The sequence below is a fragment of the Capsicum annuum genome, chromosome 9, assembly GCF_002878395.1.
Source record: "Capsicum annuum cultivar UCD-10X-F1 chromosome 9, UCD10Xv1.1, whole genome shotgun sequence".
Taxonomy (NCBI): domain Eukaryota; kingdom Viridiplantae; phylum Streptophyta; class Magnoliopsida; order Solanales; family Solanaceae; genus Capsicum; species Capsicum annuum.
In genome coordinates, this window is record NC_061119.1 from 141,319,686 (window position 1) to 141,337,058 (window position 17,373).

The following is a 17,373-nucleotide window of genomic DNA, read 5'->3' on the forward strand; positions in this document are numbered from 1 at the left end:
GGACATTGTTCACTTCAACTCAGGTAAAAATCCTAAGTTGAGGGTGGCTATTATTGAGGTGCGTGATGTAAAAGAGGTATGAAGAAGAAAAGAATAAAAGAAAAAAATGTAGGGCTAGGTGTGGTAGAAAAAGAAAAGAAAATAGAAAATTTGTGAAAAAGTGAAAAAGAAAAGAATAAGGACCGCATCTAACCTGAATGTGCTTTAAAATAAAAAGGGAGAAATAAGGGCGGATATAAAAAGAAGCAAGCGGTTAGTAATTGAGACCCCAAAAAGATAGTGTAGTGACAAGGAGGCTTAGTGACACAATCCAAACCAAGGCTTAGTCGTGTCAGGTGCCTCAAGCCCAACCAGGAAAGAAGACCACCTCTAATGCCCAACCGTAATCGCCCTACACCTTATGTCGGATGAATTCCACACATATACCAAGATGGAACAATCATAAATCAAATACGTTCAAATGGTGTCAGCCCCAATACCAATACCAATGACAAGGCTGATACCAATACCGACACTACCCATGCCAACCCAAAGTAGTCTTACAAAACATCTATCCGAAATCAAAACAATATCCAATCAGGACATGCCCCCGACCATAGCCAAAAACCAAAATCTAAGAAATAAAAAAAATATGTAGAGAAGTCCATAACATTAAATGGAGTCTTTTCGAGTATGAGAGCTCACCACTTTAGTATGACACAAAGCTGTCCCCGAATCCAATCATTGAGAAGGAGGAGTAGTATGGCCAGTTCTTGCATCGCTTGAGGATACAATACTCGAAGATGGGTTAGCGGGTGAACTCTAGCATGTACTCAGGAATAAGAATAAAAGAATTCCAATATTTAAAACCAAGTAAGTAACCAAGTGTAATCATATTCATACATATATATATATATATATATTCCAAGTCGGGAAAAGGAACTGGGATTAACATGCATTTAAAATCTTAACCTGGGTTGTGTAGCTTGACCATCCTAAAGACACCCATGGGCTATATGGGTCCTGTGTTACCCTTTGAATGGGCCCCAATATGGGTATTCGTATGATATCATAGGGGTCGGGGATTCCCGTGTACCCTTCGCCCTACATGATACATATATACAAGTATAACTTAGGGGATTCCCATGTACCCCACAAGTATATGGTCATCATGACCAACCCTCATGTCGGCAAACATGAGTTTCTAGCATCCGTTTTCCGACTCACACCTTCACGGTTAGCTTTTACACCCCATAATTATTGCCCAATTAAAACCTTTTAGCTCATAATCAAACCACCAATTCGAAGAGTTAATTACCAAGCAATTATGAAGTGGTATCGTCATATCGACTATAGCTTGCAAGCAATGTCATTAGCCAACACTTAGGGGATTCCCATATACCCCATGGGATCCATTATAAAGATCACTTGGAGGGATCCCTAGTACCCCACAAGGTTTTTAAAACCAAAGCCATGACCACCAAGGCCTTTACAAACAATTTAAATCCAACCAAACCAATTTAAGTCCCATTACCATATTGTGCAATGCAAACATTTCAACCAATGTTAAACTATGTGACAAACCATTTTCATAGGCATTTTAACAAACATGTTGAGAGTATATAGTTTCCTAAACAAAAATGAAGAACCAATTAACCATTCCCATGCAACCACATCTTTAAACCAAGATTATAACATGAAAAATCATAAATAGAACATTAGAAAACATTATTCAATCACTAGTAACAAAAACCCCCAACACATATTTCAAAACCAACACAAACCCATAATTATGCCATGAAAGCCATTAAGTAAAACTTGATTTTAGTTTAACTAAAAATGAGGGAGGAATAACATGCCTTATACAATGAGGAAGACGGAGAGAAACCACTCTTTAGAGCCTTAATTGATTGCATTGAAAAAAACCTAGCCTTTATTGACCCAAGGGCTTGAGAGAGATTTAAGATTGATTTAAGGGTATTTGATTTGGGAATAGTAGCTTAATAAAGTCCCAAAAGTGTTTTAAGTCATGGGGTTAAAACAAGTTATGTTGGGAAATGTCCAGAATACCCCAAACCTGTAAAAATTCCCACAATTAGGTACGTTTGGACCCCTCCACCACATCATACGAGTGGTACCATCCAATTGTACCTAGAAAGAAGGTTGGACATCCACACACTATCCATCATATGACTCCCTTTTCCCCATTCGTACCCGTACCATACGACTAGTACCCATAAGTTATATCTAAGACAGAATCAAAGGGGTTGGGCACTGGACAATGTACGACTCCACTATACCACTCGTACCCTATACTTTTAGCTCATAGTGAGCCTCTCATACTTAGATCCAAGTCAAGTAACTAAGTTTCAAAATAAGTGAAGGATCAACCTAATGATCCATCACCAACCATATGATACGTACCACCAAACCATAACCACAATAGAAACTTGACCACCAAGCACTGGATATCCTACGGGATGGGTCACCTGAACTGTACCCTCACCATAGACTCGTATAGTGAGTCGTATGATGACCAGAAACTTAAAACTCTTGAAATTTCAAAGGACCAACGCCCAGGGTGTTTCAATTCTCCCTCACTTGGATCATTCATTCTCAAATAATGGAACAATGAAGTACAAGCAAAATTTACACCCCAACACCTCGACTCTGACCTTTAACTAAGTTAGAAAACAAAGTTGCAAGGAACTCAAGCTTTCCATTAGCAAAGTTTGAAAGAAAAAGTATGATGAAGAATACATACCTTTCGCATGAATTTCCAGAGCAGAAAATAGGATGGATACTTGGACTTCATGTCCTCTTCCACTTCCCAAGTAGCCTTTTCAACCTTTTAGTTCCTCAATGGAACCTTGACCGAAGCTACATCTTTGTTCCGCAACCGACGAACCCACCAATCTAATATCTCAACCAGATCCTCCTCATAAGACAAGGAAAACAAAATACGAATATCTTTGATAGACATGATTTGAGATGGATCACCCACACACCTCCTCAACATAGAAATATAGAACACCAGATGAATGAAGCTCAAACTAGAAGGCAACCCCAACTCATATGCAACATTACTATCCCTTCTCAAAATTGAGTATGGACCAACATACTGGGGATTGATCTTCCCCTTCTTACTAAACCATATCACTCCCTTCATGCGAGACACGTTATCCCCAAATTTAAACTCTAAATCTTTGCCTAGAATTTGAATAGGAATTTTGGTGACTTTAGGTGGCCTTAAGCCTATCCCGAATCACTTTCACCTTCTCTATGGCTTGGTGAACCAAATTTGGGCCAAACATATCCACCTTACCAAGATTGAACCACCCAATAGAAGATCTACATCTCCTACCATACAATGCTTCAAATGGAGCCATCCTAATGCTAGAGTGGTAGCTTTTATTGTAAGCAAACTCCTTAAGAGGCAAATGCTCAACCCATCTACCACCATAGTCAATCACTCAAGCACGGAGCATATCCTTCAATGTCTAAATAGTTCGCTCCACTTGCCGATCCGATTGCGAGTAGAAAGCAGTATTCAAACTAACCTTAGTCCCCGACCCTTTCTAAAATGACCACCAAAAGTGAGATGAAAACTGCATACCTCGATTTGAGATGATAGAAATAGGTACCCCATGAAACTTCACAATCTCATAGAGATACAACCTTGCATAATACTCAACCAAGAAGTTAGTCCTCACTGGCAAATAGTGAGTCAACTTTGCTATCCTATCCACATAACCCACACTGAATCAAATTGATTTCGAGACTGAGGAAGATCGGTAACGAAATCCATATTGATCACTTCCTACTTCCATTCGGGCAACTCAATTCCTTGATACAAACCTCCGAGCCTCATGTGCTCAACCTTCACTTTCTGACACACCATGCACTTGGCCATAAAATTAGCCACATCTTTCTTAATATTATTTCTCTAATACATCTCCCTATGGTTATGATATATTTTTTTAACCAAGATAAACAACATAGCACGACTCATACACCTCAGCTAAGATCCTTTCTCGCAAGCCATCGACGTCGGTAACGCATAATATCCCTTGGTACCGCAAAGTACCATCACCACTAATCTCAAAGGCCATCACCCTATGGCCACCTATGTCACCTTTGATCCTCATCAACACAGGATCTAACACTTGCTTTTCCTTAATTTCAGCACGAAGAGATGACTACGCCACTTTTTGAATGAACACTCCACCATTCTCAGAGTCCAAGAGATGAAATCCAAGGTTAGCCAAACAGTGAATGTCCTTCACCAACTCCCGCTTCTCTTTATTCACATGAGCTAGACTCCCCATGGACAACCTTTTAAGAGCATCAATAACCACATTAGCTTTACTTGGATGGTAGTGAAGACTTATGTCATAATCCTTGAGTAGCTCAAGCCATCTCCTTTGCCTGAGGTTAAGCTCTTTCTGAGTAAACACATACTGCTGGCTCTAATGATTAAAAAAATATCCATATGCACCCCATATAAATAGTGATGCTAGATTTCGATGCAAATACCACAACTAATAATTACAAATCATGAATTAGATAATTCCTATCATACAGCTTCAACTGCTTATAGGCATAAGCTATAACCTTACCATGCTGCATCAGAAAACAACCAAGCCTAATATGATAAGCATCACAATAGACCATAAACCTATATGTTCCTTTAGGAAAAGTAAAAATTGGAGCCAAAGTTATCTTATCCTTGAGCTCTTCAAAACTACCCTCACAAGCATTAGACCATAAGAAATTTACCTTTATCTGAGTCAACTTAGTCAACGAGGAAAATATAGAAGAAAAATTCTCTACGAACCTCCTGTAGTAACTAATTAAGTGGAAGAAACTCTGAATGTCGGTTGGAGTCATGGGTCTAGGCCACTTCTTAGCCACCACAACCTTCTACGGATCCATCATGATCCCCTCACTAGAAATGATATAACTCAGAAAAGTTATATCGTTTAACTAGAATTTACATTTTGAAAACTTGGCATACATCTGTTGCTTTCTAAAGGTCTGAAATACCAAATAGAGGTGATCGGCATGATCCAACTCACTCTTAGAGTACATCAAATTATTATCTATGAACACAATGATGAACAAGTCCAAAAACTGATAAAAGACACTATTCATCAAATCCATGGATATCGCTAAGGCATTGGTCAACCCAAAAGACATAACCAGACACTCATAATGCGTATACCGAGTACAGAAGGTAGTTTTAGGGACATCCTTCTCCATAATCTTTCACTGATTATACTCGTATCAAAGATCAATCTTGAAGAAATACTTAGCACTCTGCATTTTATCAAGCAAATCATCTATCCTTGAAAGGGGATACTTATTCTTTACCGTCACCTTATTTAACTCCCAAAAATCAATACACATCCAAAGGGAACCATCCTTCTTATGCACGAATAACACGGTACACTCTATGGAGACACACTAGGACGAATGAAACCCTTATCTAAAAGATCCTTTAATTGCTTCTTCAACTCAGCCAGAGCCATTTTATATGGAGGAATAGATATGGGATAAGTGTCCAGAACAAGATCAATCCCAAACTCAATCTTCCTATCAGGAGGAACATCAGGAAGGTCATCAGGGAAGACCTTAGGAAATTTATTTACCACAGGGATGGAAAGCAAAGAAGGACCCTCCGAGTTAGAATCTTTAACCCGAACTAGATGATAGCGGCACCCGTTAGAGATTAACCTCTGAACTCTAAGATATGATATGAACTTCCCCTTAGGAGCTACCGACTACCCTCCCACTCAATAACGGGATCATTAGGGAAATTAAAGACAACCTTATGGTTCGACAGTCTAGATATGTATAGCATGAGTAGAACTATTCCATCCCTAATATAATATCAAAATTGACCATATCTAATTCAATTTGATCCACTATAGTTTCTTTACTATCAACAGATATCACACACCCCCTATAGACTTTTTTAGCAACACAGAGTCATTTATCAGGGTAGAAATAGAATGTGTCCAAAACATACTCTGAACCAAAATCGAAAAGAATAACCAAAAATAGGGTCATATAAGATAGAGTCGACTCTAGATCAAGTAAATAACACACTTCATGAGGAAAGAGTTTCAACACACCAGTCATCATATCAGGCAATGCCTCAGACTCCTGACGAGTAGTGAGAGCATAAAGATAGTTTTGACTAGTGTCGAAGCTAGATGGTGCTCCCTTTGGTGCTAGAGTTGAAGAAGAGAAAATAGGAACCTTTTTTGACCCAAAGGCAACCTTACCAATATGACAGTTTTTAAGCAAGTGCCCTGGCTGACCACAGTTGAAACACTTATCCCTTCCCTTATTATAAAAACCCCAATGTAAGCGACCAAAGAATCAATAAGGAGGATATGATAAAGCTGACTGAGCCCCACTAGCTTGAGATTGGAAACCCTATGCCCTAAAGTTCTCTTCACCAGGGAAATATTTATCACCCAACAACTTTGGGTAGGGAGCACTAGCTATCGAATAAGTCCTCAAATTATCCCACTTCTTCTTGGGCCACTTACCAGTATCCCTGCCACTCTGTTATTAGCTACCACTCTGCTTACAGAACCTAAACTTCTTGCCTTTCCTCTATACTATCTCAGTCTAGTTTTTTTTTTCTTTCTCCACCTACTGCATGTATACCACCAACCTAGATATATCCATGTCCTTGATCAACATGGCTTCTTTACTTTTCAAAATTAAGTCTCATGACAAACTAGAAATGAACTTCTTCATCCTCGACCTCATGTCAGAAACCAACTCTAGAGCATACCATGATAACTGATGAAACTTTAAGGAATACTCTTTGACTGACATCTTACCCTACTTTAGTTTAACAAACTCTTCCATTTTCGCTTCCCTTAACTCCTGAGGATAGAAGAGGTCTAGAAAAGTATTAAAAAAAATTTCCCACAAAGATGACTCAACATAGTCACATCTTGCTTGATCCCATTCCTCATACCATTGGTATGCCATATCTTTCATCTAGTAGGCGGCAAACTCCACACTTTCCACGTTCGTGGTATATATAACACAAAAGATCTTTTCCATCTCATCCAAAAACCCTGAGGATCCTTCTCTACCATAACACTAGTAAAGGTCAGAGGGTTTAAACTTATGAACTGGATAACATTTGTGGACTCAGAAGATGGAGTAGTAGGAGCACCACACTCAGGCTGAGTAGCTACTAACTGTGCCAATATATGAATAGAATGACAAAACTCGGTATTCATTACATCAACCTGAGAAGTTTGAGATGGACTAGAGGGAACTAGTGGAACTCCAGAATAATTCAAAATTAGACACCTAGACCGGGTATGGATCCTATAAGTAGAGAGTATCCCATCCACATTGTCAGGACAGAGGAGTTTTTGTGATCTTCAGATCATCAAGGCGTGATCTGAAAAGAGACCAAATGGAAATTAGAGAAGATTTCAAAACTTAGACTTTTTATCTTAAAAATAGAACACAAGAAAGAGAAATATTCTTAAATTACTTATAGCCTCTTCCTTATGAGTATGGCACTATACACACCCTTAAAAGAGACTCTACTAGACACGGTTTTGTGGACTCCCAATTGACCATGAACCTAGGGCTCTGATACCAATCTGAAATAACCCAAACTAGGGCCTAGTTGTGTCAGGTGACTCAAGCCCAATCGGGATCGAAGACCACCCCTAATGCCCAACTCTAATTGTCCTACACCCTATGTTGGATAAATTTTATACATTTAACAAGATGGAATAATGATAAATCAAATTCATTCAAATGGTGTCAGCCCCAATACCAATACCATGCCAAGGCTGAAACCATTATCGACACCGCCTATGCTAACCCAGAGTAGTCTCACAAAGCCTCTATCCAAAATAAAAATTATATTTAGTTGGAACATGCCCCCAACAATAGACAAAAACCAAAGTCTAAGAAATAACAAAAGTATGTAGAGAAGTCCATAACATAAAATAGAGTCTTCTGGTGTATGGAAGCTCACCACTTCAGTTTGACACAAAACTATCCCCATATCTAATCACTAAGTAGCAGGAGTAGTATGGCCAGTTCCTGTATCGTGTAGGGATACAACGCCCGAAGTCAGGTTAGCGAGTGAACACTAGCATGTACTCAGGAACAAGGATAAAATAATGCCAACATTTAAAACCAAATAAGTAACCAAGTACAATCACATTCATACATATATATATTCTATGTCGGGAAAGGGAACCAGGTTTAGCATGCATTTGAAATCTTAACCTGGGCTATGTAGCTTGACCGTCTTAAAACCACCCATAGGCTATATGGGTCCAGTGTTACCCCATGAATGGGCCCTAGTGCATGTAGCCATACGAACCAGGGATATCACTGGGGCTGGGGATTCCTGTGTACCCTTCACCCTCCATGATACATATGTACAAGTATAACTTAGGGTATTCCCGTATACCCCACAAGTATATGGTCACCATGACCAACCCTCATGTCGGTAACCATGAGTTTTCAATGTCCATCCATTGGACTCACACCTTCATAATCAGCTATCACACCCCTCTATTATTGCCCAATTAAAAACTTTAGTACATAACTAAACCATCAATTCCAAGAGTTAATTACGAAGGCATTATAAAGTGGTATCATCATATCGACTATAGTTTGCAAGCAATGTCATTAGCCAACACTTAGGGAATTTCCATGTACCCTATGGACTCTATTATAAAGATCACTTGGGGGATTCTGGTGTACCCCACAAGGTTTTTAAAACTAATCCATGGACACCAAGGCCTTTCCAAACTATTTAAACCCAACCAAACCAATTTAAGTTCCATTTTCATATTATGCAATGCAAAGATTTCAACAAAAGTCAAACTATGTCACAAAATCATTTTCATAGGTATTTTAACAAACATGTAAAGGGTATATAGTTTCTAAAACCGAAATCAAAAACCAATTAACCATACCCATGAAACCATATGTTTAAACCAATATTATAACATAAAAAACCATAATCAGAACATGGGAAACTATTATCCAACCACTAGTATCCAAAACCTCCAACATATATTTCAAAACCAACACAAACCCACAATTATGCCATGAAAACCATTAAGTAAAACATTCTTTTAGTTGAACTAACAATGATGGAGGAGTAAAATGCCTTAGAAAATAAGGAATATTGAGAGAAACCACTCTTTAGAGCCTTAATTGATTGCCTTGAAGAAAATCCTAACCTTTCTTGATCCAAGAACTTGAGAGAGATTTAAGAGTGATTTGAGAGTTTTTGATTTGGTAATAGTAGGTTAATAAAGTCTCAAGAGTGTTTTAAGTCAAGGGATTAAAATAAGTTAAGAGGGGAAATATCTAGAATACCCCCAACTTAAACTGTGAAAATTCCCGTATGTGGGAATGGTTGGACCCCTCCACTATATCATACGAGTGGTACCATCCAATCATACCCAGAACAGAAGGTTGGACATCTACACACTATCCATCATACGACTCCCCTTTCCCTACCTATACCCAGACCATACAACTAGTACCCATAATTCGTATCCAAGACAGAATCAAGGGGGTTAGATATTAGACAATGTACGACTCCACTATACCACTCATAATCTTTCCTTATGGCTCATAGTGAGCCACACTTACTCAATTCCAAGTCAAGTCACTAAGTTTTAAATTAAGTGAAGGATTAACCCAATGACCCATCACCAATTATACGACCCATACTACCAAATCGTAACCATAATAAATACTCTACCACCAAGCACTGGACATCCTATGAGATGGGTCACCTGACCTGTACCCTCACCATACTACTTGTATGGTGAGTTTTATGATGACCAGAATCTCAAAACTCTACAAATTTGTAAGGACCAAAGCCCAGGGTGTTTCACTTAGTCACTTTATATCCATATGTACCATACCGGCCCCCAAGCCTATATTATAAGATGAATAAAGTCCTATAGTGATCCTAAATTGATTGCCTGAAACCTTAGGTAAAGAAAATAAGGGCAAACCTATGGTATTTAGTGTACATTAATTGGAACTTCTTTGTTGAGAGTGAGTGTCTCTTGATTGTCCCTGCATTAACATACGTTATTTCATATGAGTGTGTGGGACTTCTTTGTAAGTGAGGTTACATGAGTTATATTATGAGCTGCTTATTTGTTTGGGCAGTGTAGCTTGTATAAATGTATGATTTCCTATTACTAATATAGTGTCGTACCTTGATCCTATTGTGTTTCATGGTTGTACTTCTTGATGATTCATAGTTAGCATGATGTTTTAAAATAGGATAGGGTGTTGTGATTTGAAATTAATTTGTTGACTAACTGCCTTGAATAACTTAGTTGCTCCTAGTTAAGCATCGTTTATAGTTTTATTGTGTTGTGTTACCTGAGGACATGTAGACGTTATAAGTTGAGGGTGTTGATGTGGTATAGAAATATAACACTTTTGATGCTTAAAATGAGGAAAATATGCAAGTTTCTTAGGTTGTTTTTTTAGATGTGATGTGTTTTGGGTATTTTTGCAAAAAACTAGGTTTTGGATGCAAAGTCCAATAAAGAGATGAAAAGGGTGTTTTTGATAATAAAATGATGATTCTTGTCACTTAGGGTACTTACCAAGTGTTCATGGACAAATATTGGACTTAAACATAAAGTTTAGATGCTTGGTTGCATGTTTTGGAAGGCCAGACACATACTTAGGACAATATATGGTCCGCATGTAGCACATGTGGGGTGCATGTGGCCTAAGTAAGTGCTGAAAGTGGAGATCCCAAAGTGCTGAGGTTGTAATAAATTTTTCTGGCTCATATGGTGCCAACATGTGCTGACCCCTAGGACACATGTTGTACATGCGCCAGCCACAGGATGCATGTGCTAACTACATGTTTCCACCAACCTTTATTTTTCCTTTTTTGTTTGAAATTTTCTTTTAGGGTTTCCTCATGTACTATAAATACCCCTTATTTATTTTTTAGCTGAGGTTACACACTTTTACTACTCATAAATATATTTTGATTTTGAGATCTATTTTCGGTCTTGGAATTCGCTTGTATTGATTTTGGTTCTTAATCCAGTTGGAGCTTATGGGTTTTGTTAACTCTTGTGATTTCAGCTTATACTTTAATTATAAGTGTTGTTAGCTGTTTCACAAACATGAGTGACTAAAACCCATAGCTAGGGTTGTGGGAACCCTGACAGATTAATGAAGTAGAGGAAATGATTTGTTGTTCCGAACCAATACCTATGGCATTCATTTTCTTATTTTTATTTTAGTAGTTGTCTTAGCGGTTGCAAACATTAGGATCCCACCTAGATTATTGCTACCTACTCCAAAGGAGGAGTAGTGACTAGGAAAAGGTAAGGTAACAGTAATTTTTTGATTAATCATCAATCCATACTAATATGGAATATAATGAATGATTGTTAACTATATGTAATAACTATAGACTTAAAAGGTAATAGTTAACTGGGATCAAGATAAGGGTTAGTAAGGCAACATCCTAAAACTCAAAAGGTAAAGGGTAAAATCTGTTTCTCGTCTAAAAGACTGCAGATAGTACATAACTTATCAATTCTGCATACAAGGTATCAGGCTAATTCAACAAAGCATAATAAATCTAATAAGTTGAGAAGCCAGGTGGAACACAGTCGTAGTGTTCATCTCCGACTGATTACAACAAAATTGATACTCATTTCTTGTTAGATAACACAAATCCCCTACATTTACATTTCTTGTTTGACCACTGATTACAGCCAGCAAGAACCGTAATTCAGAGCATTCCTTTGGGATTCAACCCCAACCTCTGTTGAGTTACTATATTTTACAATGATTATTTAACCTTTAGATATTGGGTGTAGCTTGGGTGTGATACTGCTTCATCCTTCAACTAGAGGTGTACGTTGGGCATTATCAATGAAACCATAGGTATCATACGTATCTTCCTCTATCCCATACCAGAAAGATATGTATAATATATATATATACATTCACAACTTCAATCGAATCCTTTACAAGGATAAATACTTCCTAGATATCCAACCCATATCATAACATGGCCTTTGTCTGGATAATGTGTCCAAAATAATTACAACATCATAATTATGACCTTAGGCCCACATACTTATCCGAAACTCACAAGAATCATCATGTATATAAATTATCTCATATCTATAGGTCATAGCATATTCACGAGGCATAACATCTCCATAATCTATAAAGCATATCTGTACTCATCCACATATAGGACGCACCTCACTTCTAGGAGGTATATCATAACTATGAAGAATATCATCTCTATAGGCCAATTATCATATATTAGAGAAATACCATCTCTAAAAGCCCAATATCATAACTAAGAGGAAATAACATCTCTAAAGGCCAAATGTCATGTCTAAGAGAAAATAATATCTCTAAAGGCCCAATATCACGTCTAAGTGGAAATAGTATCTCCAAAGGCCCAATATCACTTTCATAGGGAATATCATGGCCATAAACCATTAGTCATAATCCGGGGTAAGGCATCATAAATTACTAAGTTGTGAAGTAAACTTATTTTAAAAGCTCAATAATCTTAATTATGCTTAGCATCCACAATTAAGTTCACAAGGGATAACATAAGTCTTGGCCTAAGTGCGTTGGACAATCCCCCTTCTAATCATCAATTTTCATATTTAGGCAATCTACAACCCAAACTAGGCTAAGGTATCTAGTTTAACTTCTAGATGTCAAGTAAGCCATAATCATTCCTAAGGTAAGAACTTAGTCTTGAAATATGGGCATTTAAGTTAAATCTACTCAAATTATGATTTCAAGATCACTAGACTAGCCCAGCTAAGGTTATTCGTACTAACCATGATTCCAATACTTAAACCATATCCCAAACGTAGCATCATATCGTCTCCATGCTAAAAATTAGTCCAATCTAGGGAGAAGGCAATAGGGTCCTAAAAGTGTAATAAACATTTCACCTTATGGGTCTAAGACCCTCATCTAATCCCCCAAACTTCAATAATGAAGACTAAGTTATTCTACCCATAATCAGTCTTAACATTCACATTCACACGGATTATATATCACACATCATCTTACGAAGAAGAGTAGACAAAAGCCTACCTCAAAGTGGAACTACAAATACATACATCAGTAACCAAAAGTCCATCTTTACTTGATAATCCCAAAATGCCATCATACTATCAAATTCAGAATCTACTCATCAATACGAGAATAATGATACCCATATTGCACCATGTGCTTCGGGTCCAAAAATGACACCAAAAATCCCAAGTGGGTCTCACTTATGGATATCATATTTTTGAGGTAAACTCAACATGATATCAAGATTATGGAATCAAAACCCTTAAAACTGGGTAAAAACAAAGCAAATTTTGGGCTAAAATCAAGCCCTAAGTGATTTGGGGCTTTGGGTCAAAATTAAGGAAATTCACCAAGAAATTGATGAATGCTTACCTTAATTCAGATGATAATCATGATAATATATGTTTATCAAGCTACCAAGTTACCCACAGAACTCAATTTTGAATTATGACACTTTTTTAGGGTTCTTGGCTCTCAAGGATGAAGAGCAAATGACCAAAACACGGCTAAATGGGTAATTTTATGCCCATACCAGGTATGGAGATGTTACTATCTCCATATAGGTATTTCTATCATGATAGAAAGATTTCCATACACCTTGTACAATCACCATAAGGTGATTACAATGGCCCTGGTGCTATTTCAATGCACCAGCACCAGCAAACTTAGAAAATTTTCCAAGTTTCCAATAATTCTCAGATTTCATTCAGAATCCAATTTTTATAAATGAAAAATGTAAGCACACTAAATTCTATGTTACAGATTCATTTTCAAAGTTAGATTTTACACCCTAGGTCATTTCAACCAAATGTGGATCCCATACCTATATTTCTAATTTTCAAACTTTCCAATCAATAAGTCGAAATGAGCTCAGGTGCATTGAAACCAAAACCAAAGGTTTAACTAGCCTAAAATTGATATTCTAAAGCTGGTAGTGCATTTAGAATATTCATATGAGATTTTTTTACTAAAGTTTTTGATTGGTGCCCATTTGGAACCAGTGAAGATTCTAAATAGGGAATTTGCTTTAAAAACTAAATGAACTACCTGTTAATCAAACTACTAGTCCCAACAAGTCATAAATGTCTTGAGGCAGATATGAAAAAACTCTAATAATGAAAATAAATGGAATTATAAAAGTGACCGGAAGGGTTATATTAATAACACAATACCATCACTGTCGTTCCATTAGAAGGGGTTGATTTGAAGAAACCATCAAATTTGGGCTCTTTACCCCTTTAATTTGATGGGTTAGAGTATTCCACCTTAAAAACATCACTTCCCCCCTAAATCAAGCTATAAAAGTATACCTAACTCTGTTCTTTCTCTAATTTCACCATTACTTCTTTAAAAAATAGCCAAGAATTCAAATTTGAACTTTTGAAACTTTCCACTAGAGTTTTTTGAACATCCAATTCTCTACTATAAGGAGGGGCCTTTGGCTTCCATTTTTTAGACATAAAAAAAAAGATACACAGAAACAAGCATAAAAATATTTCAATAGCTTCTTTAGTTGCACTCTATTTTGCTCATTACCTTCTTTTATTTCTTTTCTCAAATACTTTAAGTTTGAATCAGAGTCAAAAATTCTAATTTAAATCTCGACAGTCGACTTCTCAATCGATGCCCTACACAAGGTAAATTCTATGAAGTCTAATTATATTATACTTATTTTTTGATGATTCACTGATCATTTGAGTCTGTTATTCTCGTTTAGCTGATCATGAACATAAATATGAGATAAAATGATGTCTGGTTATCTTATCTTTCTCATCATGTAATATGTTCATGAAATATCTTGGCTCATGATTGAGCTTTATTTTAAAATATAAAGTATCGATTGGAGTGGTCTGTTTTATTTTGGTTGGTTGTGAATACAAATTTGAAGTAAATTATCTATTGTGTAACTAGTTAGGATTTTAACTAGTGTTTTCATGCATGAAAACACACAAAAAAATATTTTTGGCTTTCTGATTCATTTAGGCTGGTCACTGCATGTGCTACTTGTCTTTAAATATGTAATAATATGTGGATTAAAGTTAAAAATTGACTTTGAGAGGTTGTGTCTGGTTGAAAAGTGTAAAGCTATGTTGATCTATTACATAAAATCCATTCTCTTATCTCATCTTTGTCTCTTTTTATTTCATTTGTTCTTGTTCTATGAGTATATGATTTGTTTTGACTTCAAACTATACTGATGTTGCTATTTTTTTTTTTGGGAAATCAACTTCATAAACATGGTTTTTCCTTAAATGTCCTTTGTTTCAATATATGGTTGCTTTGCGTCTAAATGTACAAATATGTAAAACTCCTCCTTAGTTTCTATTTTCCTTTTTTAATCTACTATTTGAAGGACCAAATTAATGTTGCTTGTCAAATCTCTATTTTCCATATGTTTGATGTATTTTCTACTTCACTTAGTTGGATTATAAACATGTGAAAGTGCTCATCTCATTTTGAATTTATTATTATATGGCTATCATTTGAATTTTTGGCAATCCCTGTAGGTTTTTATTCATGTTATGGCCTTTTTTATGCTCCACAACATGTGCAGATTAGTTTAGTCATATATTTTGCTTAAGGTATGACTCATTTGTGATTGTGGTCCTAAGAGACATCTCTATTTTAGCTATTGCGAGATCTGCTGGGTATATGCTTAGTTTTTGAAGGTGAGGTTGGTTTTGGTATTTGAATTTTTTTATAGATTTATTGGTTCGAGTTATGATTTGGACTATTTTGGATGACAACCTGAGAGGTATGTTAGATTTTGTATTTAGATGTTTGCCCATCAGACTTTCTTGGGAAACTAAGATAGAGTGGTTTATCTTTGGTATTATGTTTATAGCTATAGATTGCATAACTTAATTGTAGAATGCATTTTAAGGTTTGATCCAGTTGAGACATCATCGACAGGTTGACTAGGCCTACACACTACCCACAGATTCAATTATCTTCAACTCAGAGGGATTGACTCAGATGATACATGATGTTGGTTTCTAGGACTTCTGAGTTAGTTCTTAGATTTTGTCATACTTTTGGAAGACTACTTAGTGTAGGAATTACATCCGAGTTATGCTTTGTATGGCTTCACCTACAGTTGGTGTGGCATTCTGGAGTGGTGGATCTTTGAATTTAGAGAGATTTAACTTTAGACTCATAACTACTACCTTTGATGGTCATTAAGAACAATTTTTATCTTTGGCAGAGATCGCAAAAAGTAGCCACCACCATGTAGGCATCTAGGTGGAACCTTATGAGGCATCATTCTTATGCTAGTACATGCAAATTTTTGGTAGGTCAGCTTCATTCTTTAAAGGTTAGTGTGGTGTGATTATGCGGATTAAACATGGATGATGCTGGAGAGATTTTTGTAGTTTAGAGTAGATACTAGGTTTAGAAAGACATAAGAATGTTAGATTTAGAGTTTGGAGTTTGTGTATGGTTTGTGCTTTGGGTGGTCTATCTTGGTTGAGTATTTTCTTGGTTATGCTTGTATCAGTACAATACCAACATATTTTGGTTGGTTCTTGTGTGATACAGTCGAGCTCGATTCAGTTGGAAGCTAGTAGGCCTTTGAGGTTAAGGTTGTAGTTATTTGGAAAAGGGAGTAAGGAAGTAAATTTCAAAATGATACCTTTGGTGAAAACCCTTGGAAATGTTACTTGGATTTAGAAGTTATTTGGGGAACCTTGTAGGGTATGTGAGCCTAGTACCTTATCATTCCAAGCTTTTGGGCCATTTCTATCCATTGACTTCCGAGGATGAAAGTCCTTTTAGTAGTGGATGCATTAATGATTTTGTAGGTCATTTACTCTATATCCATGCATTTTTATGTTTCATGATTTCTCATAGAAGCTATAGGTTATTTATGAACTATCCGGATCTTTTGTTTGGTTTTAGGTAGTTCATTTGTTTTTTAAGCCGATTTTCCTGTTTTGGAGGTTTTGAAGTTAAGAAATTAGTATTCAGCCAAAACATTAGTTCAATGGATAAAAGTGCTAATTTTGACGATTCTGTTAGCTTTGATATGTCAATTTTAGGCTAGGGGGATCCTTGGACTGAGTTCCTAGGCTTTCCTACTTATTTTTGGCTATTGGGTGAATTTTGGTTAAAATTGACACTTTGAGTGTGGGACCTACATTTTGTCGAAACAACCTTGGATGAAAACTTTGGTCTTTTTGTTAAGTCATGAATGCCTAATTTGGTAGGGTAGCATCCTTTATTTTCATTCACAGGGTTCTCAATTAATCTTGAGCACCCGAT